Here is a 14,251-nt window from a genome sequence, read left to right on the forward strand (position 1 = left end):
ACAGAGCACTGGAACAGGATGCCTAGACAGGTTGTGGAGTCTCCTCTGGAGACTTTAAAAATGCACATGGATGCACTCCTATGCAACCTGACCTAAGTAAACCTGCATTAGCAGAAGGGTTGGAGTAGATGATCTCCAGAGGTCCCCTATGAATTCTGCACTATAAGGAGGACACTGAAAGCAACAGTATTCTCTGATGCCCTCTTTCCTGAGGGCTTACTCCAATGGGTGATAGGATATGCTATTTTTTTCTGGGTTGTAGTCAGTCTTACACTAAATAACTATCTGATCAGATTCAGAAGCTAACATTGCCAAGTCAGCATGTTTGAGTAGAAGAATCTTATGAGTTCTAGTCTGTAAACCATAATTTAGCAATAAAATAGAAGCCTTGTTCTCAGCAGCACATGAACACCACAAACACACCAAGTACTCTAGACATGCCATAAAGTACAAAGAACATCTCTCTCAAATGTGAGAGAAACTACTAATCACAACAACATTATATCAGGATGTGAAGATGTACATCTTTTAAAAAACCAAGTATGCAACTAAAACATTAAAGAAGATTTCCATGAGCCTAATTAAAATTTGAAAAGCCCTTGCAGTGAAACTTTCTGCAAGTGTCAAAAAGCAGAATCTGTATACTAATAAAGATATGCAAGGGTGGAGAGCAGCATTTGTGAGCAAGCTCTCTTTTTTAAAAAGCCTTAAAACTTGAAGTAGGTCAAAATATTCTTAATAACTCTTCAATGAACAGTTTAACATAGAAATTATTGCTTCAGATGGTACTGAGTCTGTAAACCTGAAGTTTAACAGGCATCAATGCATTAGTATAATCTTTTGAAAAGAAAATACATTTCTAGATTTCTAAACTTCAATTTCATGCCAAAATCAAATAAAACCAAGTCAGCAGCAATTTCTCCAGTTTCAGTTCTCTTAGTTTTGGATCCCATGAAGTTCTGGGCCTTTTTAGGGGAGAAAAGCCGACTGAACACAAAACAACCCTCACAGAAGACAATCAAATTTTTACCATCACCACCATGTAGTTTAGACATCATGTGGATAAAGTGAAGTTGAAAAACAGAGAAGAAAAATATGTAAATGAAGTTATGTTTCCTCTGTGGGCTTTTGCAACATGTTTTTTATCATTTTAATAGAATTCACTTATATTTTGAAGCATATATCATCAATCATCATGGCTCAATAAATACATTAAAACAGCAGAAGTCTGTTGAAAACATTTGTCTTGATTGAGATGGATAACAGTAAAAGGCATCTGGATGTTCTATCAGTTTCACAACTGCCATCCTCACACCGCTATCTCACTGGTAGAATCTTGCCCTTTGCAATTATTTATACTTTACAAAGTAGACTGCAAGTTTTTCTGTGTTTTCCTTCTCCCTTTGACCTTCCATGTTGATTAAAGCACAGCAGAGAGGAAGAAACTAATTACAGCATTAGGTCCTAATGCTTAGATTAGTTTCAGATCAGGTGGACTCTTTATACACAGCCCAGCATTAGTATGAAAACATGAATAATGTGGAAACACTAATCTGACTTTACTCAGAAACATCGGCCTCTACTGAATGACATTATTAATCATGATATTGGTGTGTGAGAGATTTCTTTGAATGGACAGTTTATTATCACCTCCCTCTGAAAACATAAATAAGATAAAAGCATCACGCTTCACTACTAATGAGACAAGGCTACAAATCCTTCTTACAGCTACATGGAGGAATAAAACTATTGTTGCACAAATGAAAAATGCAACTATAAACTCTTGCACAGCATCAAAGTTTCACATTGATTAACATAAAACATCTAGGCACAGACAGCACTAGCAGATACTGAGGTCTTTTTCGGTTCAACCAGACATAGTACAGCAACATATAAATAACACATTAGGCATTTTTCTTATTATTGCTGTATGACGTGCTAATCAGAAAACCAATCACACCCCAGGGAAGAGGAGGAAATCTGACTGAAATAATCTCCAAATACTACCAAGCATGCCTTGACATTTCTAAGAAACAATATGCCCCAACCTAGCAAACTGTCCTATACTGGCAGGCTGGCCCTACAGGCAACATTCTAATAGGCAGTGTTCATCTGCATGCAACTAGAATCCCAGATCTGCCCATGGAAAATAACTCAAAATCATATTGAGTTACTACCAACAACCCTGGGTGACAGAACGTGTTCGTATGACCTTGCTAACAGCTCCTCGAGAAAGCAACACAGCAATCACTTTATCAGCACACAGATTTCTCCAGTTACCAGGGCCCTAAAGTTGCAGAGACCTCTACTTTCCTTTGGCATGCCTAAAAATTACCAAAATAGCCTTCAGTGATTTGGTAAATGACGCAATGAGCGTCCTGAAGAAAATGAACAATAGTAATAATAATTAAAAAAAAAAAAATCAATGTTACTAGCCTGTTAAAACAACAGACCCAACTCAACCTGACAACCCAGGCACAGGGTCACACAACTAACCGCCGCAGGTAGAAATACCCAGCACTTGTGAGAAAAAGGCCGCCTCTGAAATAAAAGCTCGCATCCCGCGCTCTCACCTTGGCACTCACCTGCTCCCCGACTCACAGCCCACCGCGAAGCATAAGTCCTCTCCCAGAAGTTTGTGATCAATGCTGTCCAGGTCGCCCTACAAACCAGCAGCGGAAAAGCCGAGCCAAAAAGATAAAGGGGATTAGGTAGGCATTACTTCCAGTGACCTATATATTCCCCTCGGCCCTCAACAGCCCCAAGGCAGACAGCAGCTGCTCAGCTTCTGGGGACACCGGCCCGCCGTCCCGCACCACCGACGAGGCGAAGCGGCAGCAAGACGCCTCCTAAACTCTGCGGCTGGGTACTGCCCAACCCCGGGCAGGAGGCGACTGTGCCCGGCACGGAGGCGCCCGCCACCACCCCCTCACGGCTCCCACCCCGGGGCACCCAGCCCCTACCTGGCACGGGCGGTGGCGGAAAGTTTCGACGGGGCGGGGCGAGGCGAGGCGAGGCGAGGCGGTCACCGCTCCCTCTTTGCCGAAGCGACCGCCACCGGGAGGGAGGGGAGTGAGGCAGCCGCCCAGGTAAGTCGCTGTCAGCAACGGGGTAGCGGGGACCGGCCCGAGTCCCTCCGGAAGAAGGAATCCCCTCAAGCACGCCCTCACCGAGTGCCCCAGAGGCTCCGTCTCCTTAGGGCGGGCATTTCTCTTCCTCACCCTCGCGGCGGGCGGCTCCAAATCGACACCGGCCGCGGAGTTTGTGTAAGACGGGGGCCGGGTCGCTGAGTCAGAGGCGGGGAGGAGCCGCGACCTGGCGGGGCGCGGCCCGGCCCGCGGCGGCCTCTGGCGGGCGGCTGTCCGCGCGCCGCTCGGGCTGCGCTCTCCCGCAGCCCGCCCAAGGGAGGATCGGTCGCGGAAGAGAACGACGGCCGTCGGTGCCGCCTTTTGAGGTAACAGGTGTAGTTCTCTGGTGAAGAGGTCTGGGCCAGGAGAGTAAACGCTCCTGGAGCAAATAATAATTGTAACAAATCAATAAATAAACGTTGAAAAAAAACCAAAAAAAATCAGGCCCTATATTTTGGAAGCAAAATGCCGTTGGAAGAAGGTGGCCCCAGTTACGCGAGTCACTAGGTGGCACCGGACAACACATCCGCTTTTAACATTTTTGGTGTTGTTGTTATTCATTTTTTCCCTGTAGATGATGCCGCTGCTTACGGGTGCTGTGCCCTCTCGGAACAGACAGCTGGTGCTCCTCGGGGCGGCAGTCCTCTGACCTCAGTGAGCCACACGCAGGCCTTTGGGGCCTGTTTTCTTTGTCTAAGTAGTACAAGTGTGGGAAATCCACTGCTTGCCATTTAGCCTGGGCCCTCTTGGAGGGTTACTGACATAGCCTTTGTGCATAACCAAGAAAGCTCCCTACCGCTGATTTTTTTTTCCTACATGGGAAACTTGCAAATCAGAAGTACCATTTTAAATCTAGCCTATACTAGTTGCAAATTAGAAGTAGAGATAATTCCATACTGCTACAAGCTATGTAGTTCTTATTTTAAAATACCCTGCTATAACTGTGATAGATTCCTGTGGCAAATAGTTAAGCATAGTTCTCTATGCTATTCTGCCTTCCCCCCCCCCCCCCCCTTTTTTTTTTTAGGGCTTCAGATAAATTAATTAGACTGTACAGGATACTGATTGTTATTTTGCTAATGACTCAGGACAAGATGCTGACCTATTAGGGTAACAGCTCATTTAAATAAACGTATCATCTAATTTGCCAAGTGTAATGGTATTCTCCGAGTTCTGAAGCATTCTTTCCAAATAATCTGTGCAATTAAATAATCATTTACTATGATTGCTAACTAACTAGATCTACATAAACTAACTTGTGCCTTGATATTCCAAAATTTTCCCAACCTAGGACAAAACTATCATCCAAAAATCTAACTTGAGTCAAATTCCTCCAGTTTTTCTTTCTAGACTGGAAGAATCACTAGTTCTTGTAAAATATCTTGACACACATTGAACCTAAATCTTTGCTTTAAGGAGACACAGCTACTATTTCCAGGGACTGTAATTCCTCCCTCTTATGCTGTTGTTATTTAAGATGAAATACTAGTTAAACATAGTTCTTTATTGTAAATATTATGGTTTCAGTGCTCAGCAGAGCTATTAATGTCAGTCCCCTCATAATGTGAATCTGCCTCTGTGTGTATCTATTTCATTGGAGAGGTGAATTCCTACACTGTAGATGTTCAGGAGGCAGCTTCCATGTGCTGCTTATAGAGCCTGTGTACACAGCTGGGTGGCATTCAGTGACTGCCTAAGGATAGTAGAACAGAAGCCAACTTGGGAACATAGTAAAAATGTCTAGAGGATTTTAACAGAAACTGAGAGGATACTTATGTTTAAATTGTTTGGTCTCAGAAGTATGTGGACTGACAGCCAGCACACAGATGAAAGATGCCCTTTGTGTGAAACATTTCATCGTAAGCAGATCATTAAGGAGTGAGCCTCTGAAACAGTGGCTGTTAGAAATGCTGATATAATCTATTTCACTTTTTTCTATGCTGCTTTAAGCATTTGAAAAACACTCCATTATTTTTTTACTGTGATAATTAGGTTGAATCCAAGATAGCTGTCCTTTTATATCCCTATCTCTTAATCGTTAGATAAGCTGTTCTATGAGAGTTAGAAGAGATGAAATTGTGAAGATGACTTATCAGAAGCTTCCACTAATCCTCCTCTACTGGCTGTCTTTGCTCTGAAGGTGTTCTTAGTTACTAAGAAATACTTCATCTAAGTGTAAGAGTAAAAGGTGTAATGCTTATCCCAAACAATTAACTGGCAGGCTAGTTGCAAGAAGGTAACTTTGAGATTTAACAGCATTTGCCAATCTTGGATATTGTGTCATCAGTGTAATTGTGCAGTGCCTCTAGTGAAGTCTGCTTTCTGTGACCCAGAGGCATGCCTGCCATGTCAGGAAAAACTTTATTCTTGCAGATAAAAATGACCAAGTGTAGAATAGAATTAGAATAAACCTTTATTAGAATAAACCAAACCAGGTTGGAAGAGACCTTCAAGATCATCGTGTCCAACCCATCAACCAATCCAACCCACCCAAACAGCTAACCCATGGCACCAAGCACCCCATCAAGTCTCCTTCTGAACACCTCCAATGACGGCGACTCCACCACCTCCCCGGGCAACCCATTCCATAGCGCAATCACTCTTTCTGTATAGAACTTCTTCCTAAAATCTACATATGTAAATCAGACAGCTTTTAGAAGAGCACTCTTACCATTATTCTCATGTTACATATTGTGGAAGTGTATGAGGATTAGTCCGTTTACTGTGATTTATGCAAAGGATTTAACTACACTCACCAATTACAAGTTCAGGCGTACTACAAATAGAAAATCCATAAGGTAGAAATAGCTTCATTTAAATACCAAACAAACTAAACAAATTTAAAAAAATCAACAAACCAGAAAGCTCACTATAAATTAAGTGACCTCTGAGCTACCCCATTTAAGACATATTTTTCTAAGATATGATCTAGATACCATCTCAGTAAAACAAACCTATACTACACTTGCTTCTTAGCAAGAAATCCAGTTTCCAGGAAAGGTATTAGAAGATAAGCATGTCCTGTGTAACAATGCAAAGGAATACAGAAATTTTTAATATGCTATGTTACAGCCTTGATTTCACACATTATGTGAGAGAGAGGAAAATAAGAAAGTCTGCTTTTCTCTATACATGGCTTAAACTCTTCCTGTTAAGAAAGAAAAATGCTCTACTTTAAATGCTTATAGAAAATCATTACTCCTGCCTAAATTGTATTTCATCTGAATGGTATAAACCGCAGTGATCCTTTAATGGTCAAAGATGACCCCAAGCTTTTTTTTATCCTTGCTTCAACACACAGTTTACAATGTAGTACCATTTGAAATCATTAGAATGTGAAAGCTTCATGTTATATTCACATGGATAGAATCCAGACACTTGGCTAGGCTGGTAACTAATAAAAATATTTATACAGATTGAAAATTGCTATGTTCCCTTTGAGTATCTGTACTTTGATGAATAGAGACAAAATTATTTCATTTGTTGGTTTACCTGTTTCAAGACAGCCCTTTAAACAAAGGGAAAGTTTGTTAGAGAAGTTATGTAACAGGATTTTGTTAAAAAGACTCACTTGGGACCACTGTAAAAATCAATGATTTATGAAACAAACCAAAATAAGTTCAGTACCCTTTTAACAAAAGTATTTTTCCTCTTTAAAACAAGATTTGGTTATCTATGATCCATCGCAAGGGCCTGACACTAATTTTGAGAATAAGTTCATTCGTTCGGCGCGAAAAGTCAGCCTACTTAGAGTCTGTAATTTCTCCTATGCTGTAAAAAGGCACAGGTCAGCACTATCAAAAGAAGTAATCATGATTTCCTCCACCCATTCTATCCTTCCTTAAACTTTCATCATTCCCGTTGCAGTCAAAGAAAATCTATGCAGCGGTTTAATAAATGAGATCAGTTATCTGATCCAGATTATAATTACTTGAACTGATCAGTTCTTTGATCTGGTTCACCTGCTACCACATAAATCATACCCTGGCACAACAAAGGGAGCAGCATGAGGGCAGGAGTGATCCAGGGCACCATAAATTAGCATAAAGAATATATGAAGCTGAAAGTATGATTCCAAAGATGTTTTTTAATAGATAGGCATCTAGAAACATGCTCTATCCTATTGTCTGTGAGTACTTTTTCTTGAGAGTATGTGTCTAAAGCACATGCATTATCTAAGAACCTACCATTGTCTTCTTCACATACTCTCTTTTTTCTCTTTATGCTTTGAAAACACAAAGCTGAAGCCTGGATTTGTGCTGTAAATCCTGGGGCTGCATGAGAAGGAGGGCTACTGATAAGTTTTGAAAAGGAAAGGGAAATAACAAAGCCTCCCTTCTCACAGAAACAAGTCAAAACATACTTTCTTCTTTGTGCACTGGTGCTGTTGCAGGCTAGAAAATTTTTCAGTCTCTCAGGTTTCCTTTGGATTTGCTGAACCATTCCTGCCAGCAAAGATTTATGTCTGGACCCTGGCGAATCACTTACGTTAAGCTTACAGCTGAAGGATATTTTAGAAAATATATCCCTAGAGGATGAGTAGCAGTAGATTCTTTAATGGCTCTGTCTTCCTTTTCTAGTTATGAGTTACACTCCAAGGTCCAGTGGGAGCTTTGGCCAACAACATAACAGACTTCTTAATGAAAGTTAGCTTATTCTGCTTTTCTGGGTATACAAACTGTGATTATAGCAAACAAGGCATTCAAGCAAACAGAACTGGCTGGAGGGCCGAGCCCAGAGAGTGGCGGTGAATGGTGGAGAGTGGAGATGTGTCCAGCTGGTGGCCAGTCACTAGTGGTGTGCCCCAAGGATTAGTGATGGGGGTAGTGGTTGACAGTAGACTGAACATGAGCCTGCAGTGTGCCCAGGCAGCCAAGAGGGCCAATGGCATCCTGGCCTGCATCAGGAACAGTGTGGCCAGCAGGAGCAGGGAGGTGATTCTCCCCCTGTATGCTGCACTGGCTAGGCCACACCTTGAGTACTGTGTCTAGTTCTGGGCCCCTCAGTTTAGGAAGGATGTTGACTTGCTGGAGCATGTCCAGAGAAGGGCAATGAAGTTGGTGAGGGGTTTGGAGCACAAGCCCTATGAGGAGAGGCTGAGGGAGCTGGGGTTGCTTAGCCTGGATTTAATCATGTAATTATGTCAGATAAAAGCAAACAATCAAAAAACACAAAAAACAGAATATTTATAGTTCACCAGTAGGGAAAACTTTGGTAGACTACAATAGCAGTAGTGAACACTGGCTGAGATGCAAGACCTCCTCCCAGCTAATTGCAATGCAATCGATGTAAATTCCTCAGAGACGCACTTGCTTATTAATGCCTACAAGGTATTCTCACTGCTTTTGTAACATCTCGCTTAGTTTTCAACATTATGTTGCCCTTTCAGAGTTGCACTTCAGTCTGCTTTCATAAAATCTGCTTTGTGCTCCTGACAGACCACCTTTTTTGGTAGACTCTCTAATCCCCAAGCTACTAGCAATGGGAAATAGGTAACCCGCTATACAGGAATATCCTGCAGTCTGTGTTGTGTGAAGCATATCTGCCAGATGTGAAATCAGACATATTCGAATGCCTTTTTTTTTTTCTTCCCCCTGAACTACTATGAATGTTCACCTGCTGGCAGTTGTTACTGAGAGAGGAAAAAATAAAATGTCATGCTATACAAGCCCACTGATCTCTGAATAGTACTGTTGCCCAGCTGCACGCCTGGGAAAATGCAAGACAAAACAGGCAACAAAAGAGCATATAAGTCTGCATGTCTCTCTTACACTACTTAAAATACAAGGAAATACTTAGTATCATTTGTGTGTGAGTATATGAATACTGATTTCCTCTATGAATGTGCCAATACTAGACAGGAGATGAACCATTCAGCTATTAGGCAAAAAAACCTATGCGGAATCAGAGAGTAATTCTCAAGAGTGTTTTGTTACTCTGCATGTGCATTTTTGTTTCCTGCTTAAGTCTGAAATAAAGTGATTCTTCACCATAGTCAGATACTTTGTGAAGTCAGTAGGTGTTACTTTCTATAGAGAAAATTAGTGAAATAAGACTTGCAAAGGAGCAAATCTCTGCTTTGCATTCCCTGCACACAATGTACAGAAAGAGTTTTATTTCCTGGAAACTCTGTTGTTGTTATGGTTTACTTCATAGCTTAACATCTCTTCAGAGTTGATGGCTAACTGTTAAAAGTTATAAGTATAAAAATTTTGAGAGAAGTTTTTACTTAAATATTTTGAAAATTTGTTTCTCATTTTTTGTCAATGATTTATTTATGCCAGATAAATAATCAGTGCAAGAAAAAACCTGGGCACTTATCTTTGTGTGACATTAATTACCTCAAACTCTCAGAGTTGGCAGTTGCAGAGACTCTCAGCAAGAGAGTGAGGTCAGGGCAAAACCTCCAGTATGGTTCCAGCAAAACCACAGACATAAAGCGCCCTCCTTGTTCTGCAAGGTATTTGATGGGAAGTTTTACTGCAATGCTTAGAAATTTGCTGAATCAGAAATCAATGGCCATTGGAGATAGGGGGTTAAATATCAGCACTGGTAAGTGTCTACCTGCTTTTAAAAAAAATCCTATTGGAATGTATTCAAAAGTGTCTGGCAGGTGTGAAGTTCTCATGACCCTTTGCATTTAAAAAATAGTGGATGAACTGCATAGACGGCATTAGGATCAAAGACCGGGCTCCAGGTCTCTTTCCCTCCCTTTGAGAGCTTGTTCCTGCAGCACAGTACTCCAGATTCAAATGACTCCCTAGTTTCCCATTTTGTGTAAACTTATGGGTAAGAAGCATTGATGCAAGGAAGGAAAGGTGACTTTGAATTTCAGTGGCTGACTTAAAATTAAACCCTGCTCTTTTATTTTGTAGTCAAATGAGCTACTTATAAACCATTTCTAGAGCCAACAGCAGGTCCTCAGCAGATGTGGTCTGAAGAAAACATCTTTCAGTTCTTTCTGTTTCTAGATTCTGGGTGTTAACTAGATATAAGTTTTTGTAGCTCTATTTCATACACTGTATTTCCAGAGAAGTCAGGATTGCAGTTAATTCTGTATTGCATAGCTAGATCTAAGCAGCTTCCTGATCACTAGAGACTTCTTGGATGGCCTTGGTAAGGGGCTGACTTTTCCTCTTGCACTCTGAAGGACTTGTAAAGCAGGTTTGAATTTCACTTTAGCAGCTGAAAGTTAGACAGGGCCACCGCTGTTTAGTATCTGGCCATTAACTCTCTTGCTGAAGGCAGAATAGAGAACAAGAAATAGTCATCATTTAAGGGAATTTGTCTTTCAACTGCCTTATAAATGGTATTTGTGTTGAGTTCATTCACTTCTCCTATTCTTCCTTATATTTCTGTCCCCAGAATGAGATTCCATAATATTTTCACAGTATCAGAGTATAACTAAGGTTGGAAGAGACCTCGAGGATCATCGAGTCCAACCTATTAGCACAGACCCCATGACTAGACCATGGCACCAAGTGCCACATCCAATCTCCTCTTGAACGCCTCCAGGGACGGTGACTCCACCACCCTCCTGGGCAGCCCATTCCAATGACAAACGACTCGCTCGGTGAAGAACTTTCTCCTCACCTCGAGTCTAAACCTCCCCTGGCGCAGCTTGAGACTGTGTCCTCTTGTTCTGGTGCTGGCTGCCGGGGAGAAGAGACCAACCCCTTCCCGGGTACAACCACCTTTCAGGTATTTGCAGAGGGCAGTGAGGTCACCCCTGAGCCTCCTCTTCTCCAGGCTAAACAATCCCAGCTCCCTCAGCCTCTCCTCATAGGGCTTGTGTTCAAGGCCTCTCCCCAGCCTTGTTGCCCTTCTCTGGACACGTTCAAGTGTTTCAATGTCATTCTTAAACTGAGGGGCCCAGAACTGGACACAGTACTCAAGGTGCAGCCTAACCAATGCAGAGTACAGGGGCACAATGACTTCCCTGCTCCTGCTGGCCACACTGTTCCTAATGCAGGCCAGGATGCCATTGGCCTTCTTGGCCACCTGGGCACACTGCTGCACTACTTGCATTAAGAGAGAATTGCATGGGATTGCTGTCAATCTATGCAAAAGGAAATAAAACAATGTAGTTAGTGTCCTAAATAGACTGTATAATATAATGAAATGTTGCTAATTCGAATCATGGGCTGTTACAGTTCAAGAAATATGACCTGACTGTACAGCATGGGTTATACACTCTTGTCTCTCAGAAATCAGTTTTAGTTTGCAAATCCAAGAACTTTATTTACAGAATGTAAACTGCTAGATACTAGTGTCTTCAGATTCTTTATTGTAAGAAATTATTTGCTCAAGTTCAAGCTTGACACCCTTCTTTAAAAAAAAAAATAAATTAATAATTTCTAGGGACTCTGTCCTTTAACATGTATTCACTGGCAATTGCAATCCTGATGAAATTCATTCTTTTGTTTTTGGCCCTGGCAGCTGTGCATTAGGAAAATAAATAAATTAAATAAACAGCAACATCTGTTCCAGTCACTAGAGGCTTATTGCTGGAGTTATCTGCATCAGATGGGGGGAGAAGCTCTGGTAAAGGAGCTCAGCTTTCCAGAGCAGAGATTAGTGGAAGCACTAGGAATAAATATGTAGAATTGTATGACCTGTGGGAAATATCTACCTTGCCAAATGATGAGGCTAACTGGTATTAAAGCCTAAATTCCTCTGGCATCTATTCTGCATTATTCATATAAGTAGGAATCCCATCATATTAAAAAAAGTTAATATGGTATCAGTTTGTGTCTTATTAAAAAGAAAATCTGTGGCGTAGTTGAGAACCTAAGCCTCTAAGTCTATTCCTTTTAGTTCATTATTCATAGCTCCAGGATATGTTGTTCTCTATATGTATATGGATAATATACATGTGTATATATATATTTACATATATGCACATAATTCTTTGTGTGCATGTGTGTGTGAATGGGACTGGATAACACACTTATGACCATACATGCTGCATTCAAGGCAGCTCTCTGTCTTGTTTTGATAAGCTAAACAATAAATATATTGGATAACTGTGATGCACAGAATGTAAGACAAAATGGTCTAATAATGTCTTGGGATTCAAACTCCATAAATGTCCCCATAATCCTGGGAGAGCAGTCATAAAGTAGATATTCTTATATGGGTATTCCTAACTTGGTATTCCTATCTGATAAATTAATGAATGCTCTCTTACAATATTTAACAATACACAAAATACTTGATCAGCCAGACACACGTAACTTGCCAATTCCATGACAATAATCTGGGAAAGTAGTATACAACTGTAGAAAACATGTGGCAGAATGAACCGAAATGTTTCACTTCCTTTATTGGAATCTAGAAACTCAAATGAAAGTTGCGTATCAGGGTTGCAACCATAGCCAGAAATACATGCTAATAAATAAATATTAAAATTGGAAGGAAAACAAACTTGAAGTTGATAGACTTCTTCTGAAGATGACTCGCTGCTGAAGTGCTGTAGTTGTATAGTATGTGGTTGTCTCAAGTGACAAGATCAGATTCTGTGAAACTATTCTTTATTGAGTCCTTCAGAAAAAAGAATTTATGTAGTTAATCTGTTCCAAAGAAAACTTTCTGACAGAAATTGCATTCTTCTGGGAAGGTTCCTAGTTCCCTGTCTCCTTCTGGTTCTTGCGAAGACATGTCTTTGGGCCTAATCATAGCAATTAGAGACTCGGAAACAAAATCCTTCAGGTTGAAAGAGGTCTCCAGGGGCCATGTAGGTCAAGCCCCTGACCAGAACAGGACCAAATAAATCAGGTTGCTTAGGACTTTTTGCAGTACACCTTCAACCGCTCTGGGCCCTTGTTCTAGTATTGAACTGCCTTCATGGTAACAAAATTGTTCCCGATACCTCGTTGAAATTTTCTATCCTCTGACTTGCATACATTGCCTTTTGCCCTACCACTCTGCACCTTCAACAGAAAACAAGGACAGGCTGCTAACTGTAATTCAACTGTTGTCCTCCAGGTCTTTTTACAGAGAGTTGCGTTCCATCAGTAGCTGTCAGGGCCTTTTAATGCTTATTCCCTTAATTTTAGTCAGTAGAGTATATGGTATCATTATTCCCTTAACATAAGCACTAGAGGGCTGTCAATGAAATGATCTGATTGCAGGTTTAAAGCTGTGCGTAAGCAAGAGGTAGAGTGAGAGATTGCAATTGAAACCTAGGAAGAGGTGCCAGAATGCCTTGTGAGATCACTGATCATTGCCACAGAGCTGTTGTGAGGCAACAGTTAAAATAGGTTTAAGAGGGAGTAAATAAAATAGAGGACAAGGCCCACTGACTATAATTGATACTGAAAAAAGTACTGCCACCACTTTGTTTGGCTCAGAAAGTTTCTGAACTGCTTACTGCTGAAGGGGGAAGTTAATTAAGCTATTTTCATCCTGGTCCTGCAAGTATTTGCTATTAGTTATTGCAGAAGATGCAATATCAGGTTGGAGAGACACATCTGTGTAAGCCATTTTAGAGCATTTCACTTCCACCTCTTCACATTAAAACGAGGAAAGTATCAACAGGCTAAGTGGTAGTGAGGCAGCAAGTTGAAAGAAAGAAGATGGTGAGTTAGATTTGATATCCAGGAGGAAGCCAAGAAGGTTGGAGGTTCCCTCTTTCACCTTCAGAAACATCCATTTATGGCAAGCAGCAGGTGCAGAAGGAGTAGAATATGGACTATTTTGAGTAATTGTTACAGCTTTGGAAACCAGTTCTCTACTATAAGCACTGAGTGTCAGCCAAGTAATTCAGATAGGTATGTGGGCAAAAAGGATTTGTGGTAATTTGAAGGAACATGAGTATGCAGCAAAGGCTGCTTCAGCTTTGTATGAGGGTGTTTTTAATTTTTCAAATTATACCTCATTCTGATAGGTAATTTTTAGGCTCGATGCAGTAAAAGTTATTCATATGAAAATATAGTGCAGGGTAGGTTTGATTACTAATTGGTTGGCATTTATCTCTGGACTTTCCTCAGTTCTGGCCTGTGAAGAACATCAGTAATATGTGGACATCACAGATAGGAAAATGAGGAATTGTCAGATGAAGGTATTTATTGTGTAGTAGTGAAATTTGATAATTGCAGCTATTTGAAGTCAAATTATATGTG

At 41.0% G+C, this 14,251-nt stretch overlaps 2 protein-coding genes across 7 annotated transcripts in view; one reads left to right on the forward strand and one right to left on the reverse strand.

The window, feature by feature from the left end:
* FHIP1A (FHF complex subunit HOOK interacting protein 1A) overlaps positions 1 to 3,281 on the reverse strand; it is a 104,946-nt gene extending 101,665 nt beyond the window's left edge. For 3 of the 5 annotated variants that reach the window (XM_068137304.1, XM_068137302.1, XM_068137303.1), the window contains exons 1-2: positions 2,964 to 3,281; positions 2,586 to 2,662 (exon numbers count right to left, since the gene is read on the reverse strand). The gene's annotated coding sequence lies outside the window, so the exon portion shown is untranslated. Of the gene's footprint in view, positions 1 to 2,573; positions 2,663 to 2,963 lie in introns of all 5 variants that reach the window. The other 2 variants (XM_068137305.1, XM_068137306.1) reach the window with 2 other exon arrangements.
* The window catches only part of SH3D19 (SH3 domain containing 19), a 116,562-nt gene continuing 105,309 nt past the window's right edge, over positions 2,999 to 14,251 (forward strand). For both annotated transcript variants that reach the window (XM_068137298.1, XM_068137297.1), the window contains exons 1-2: positions 2,999 to 3,089; positions 3,703 to 3,782. The gene's annotated coding sequence lies outside the window, so the exon portion shown is untranslated. The remainder of the gene's footprint in view (positions 3,090 to 3,702; positions 3,783 to 14,251) is intronic.

Source organism: Melanerpes formicivorus, unplaced genomic scaffold (assembly GCF_026170545.1).
Source record: "Melanerpes formicivorus ecotype bairdi unplaced genomic scaffold, bMelFor1.0.p_v2 SCAF_4, whole genome shotgun sequence".
Taxonomy (NCBI): Eukaryota; Metazoa; Chordata; class Aves; order Piciformes; family Picidae; genus Melanerpes; species Melanerpes formicivorus.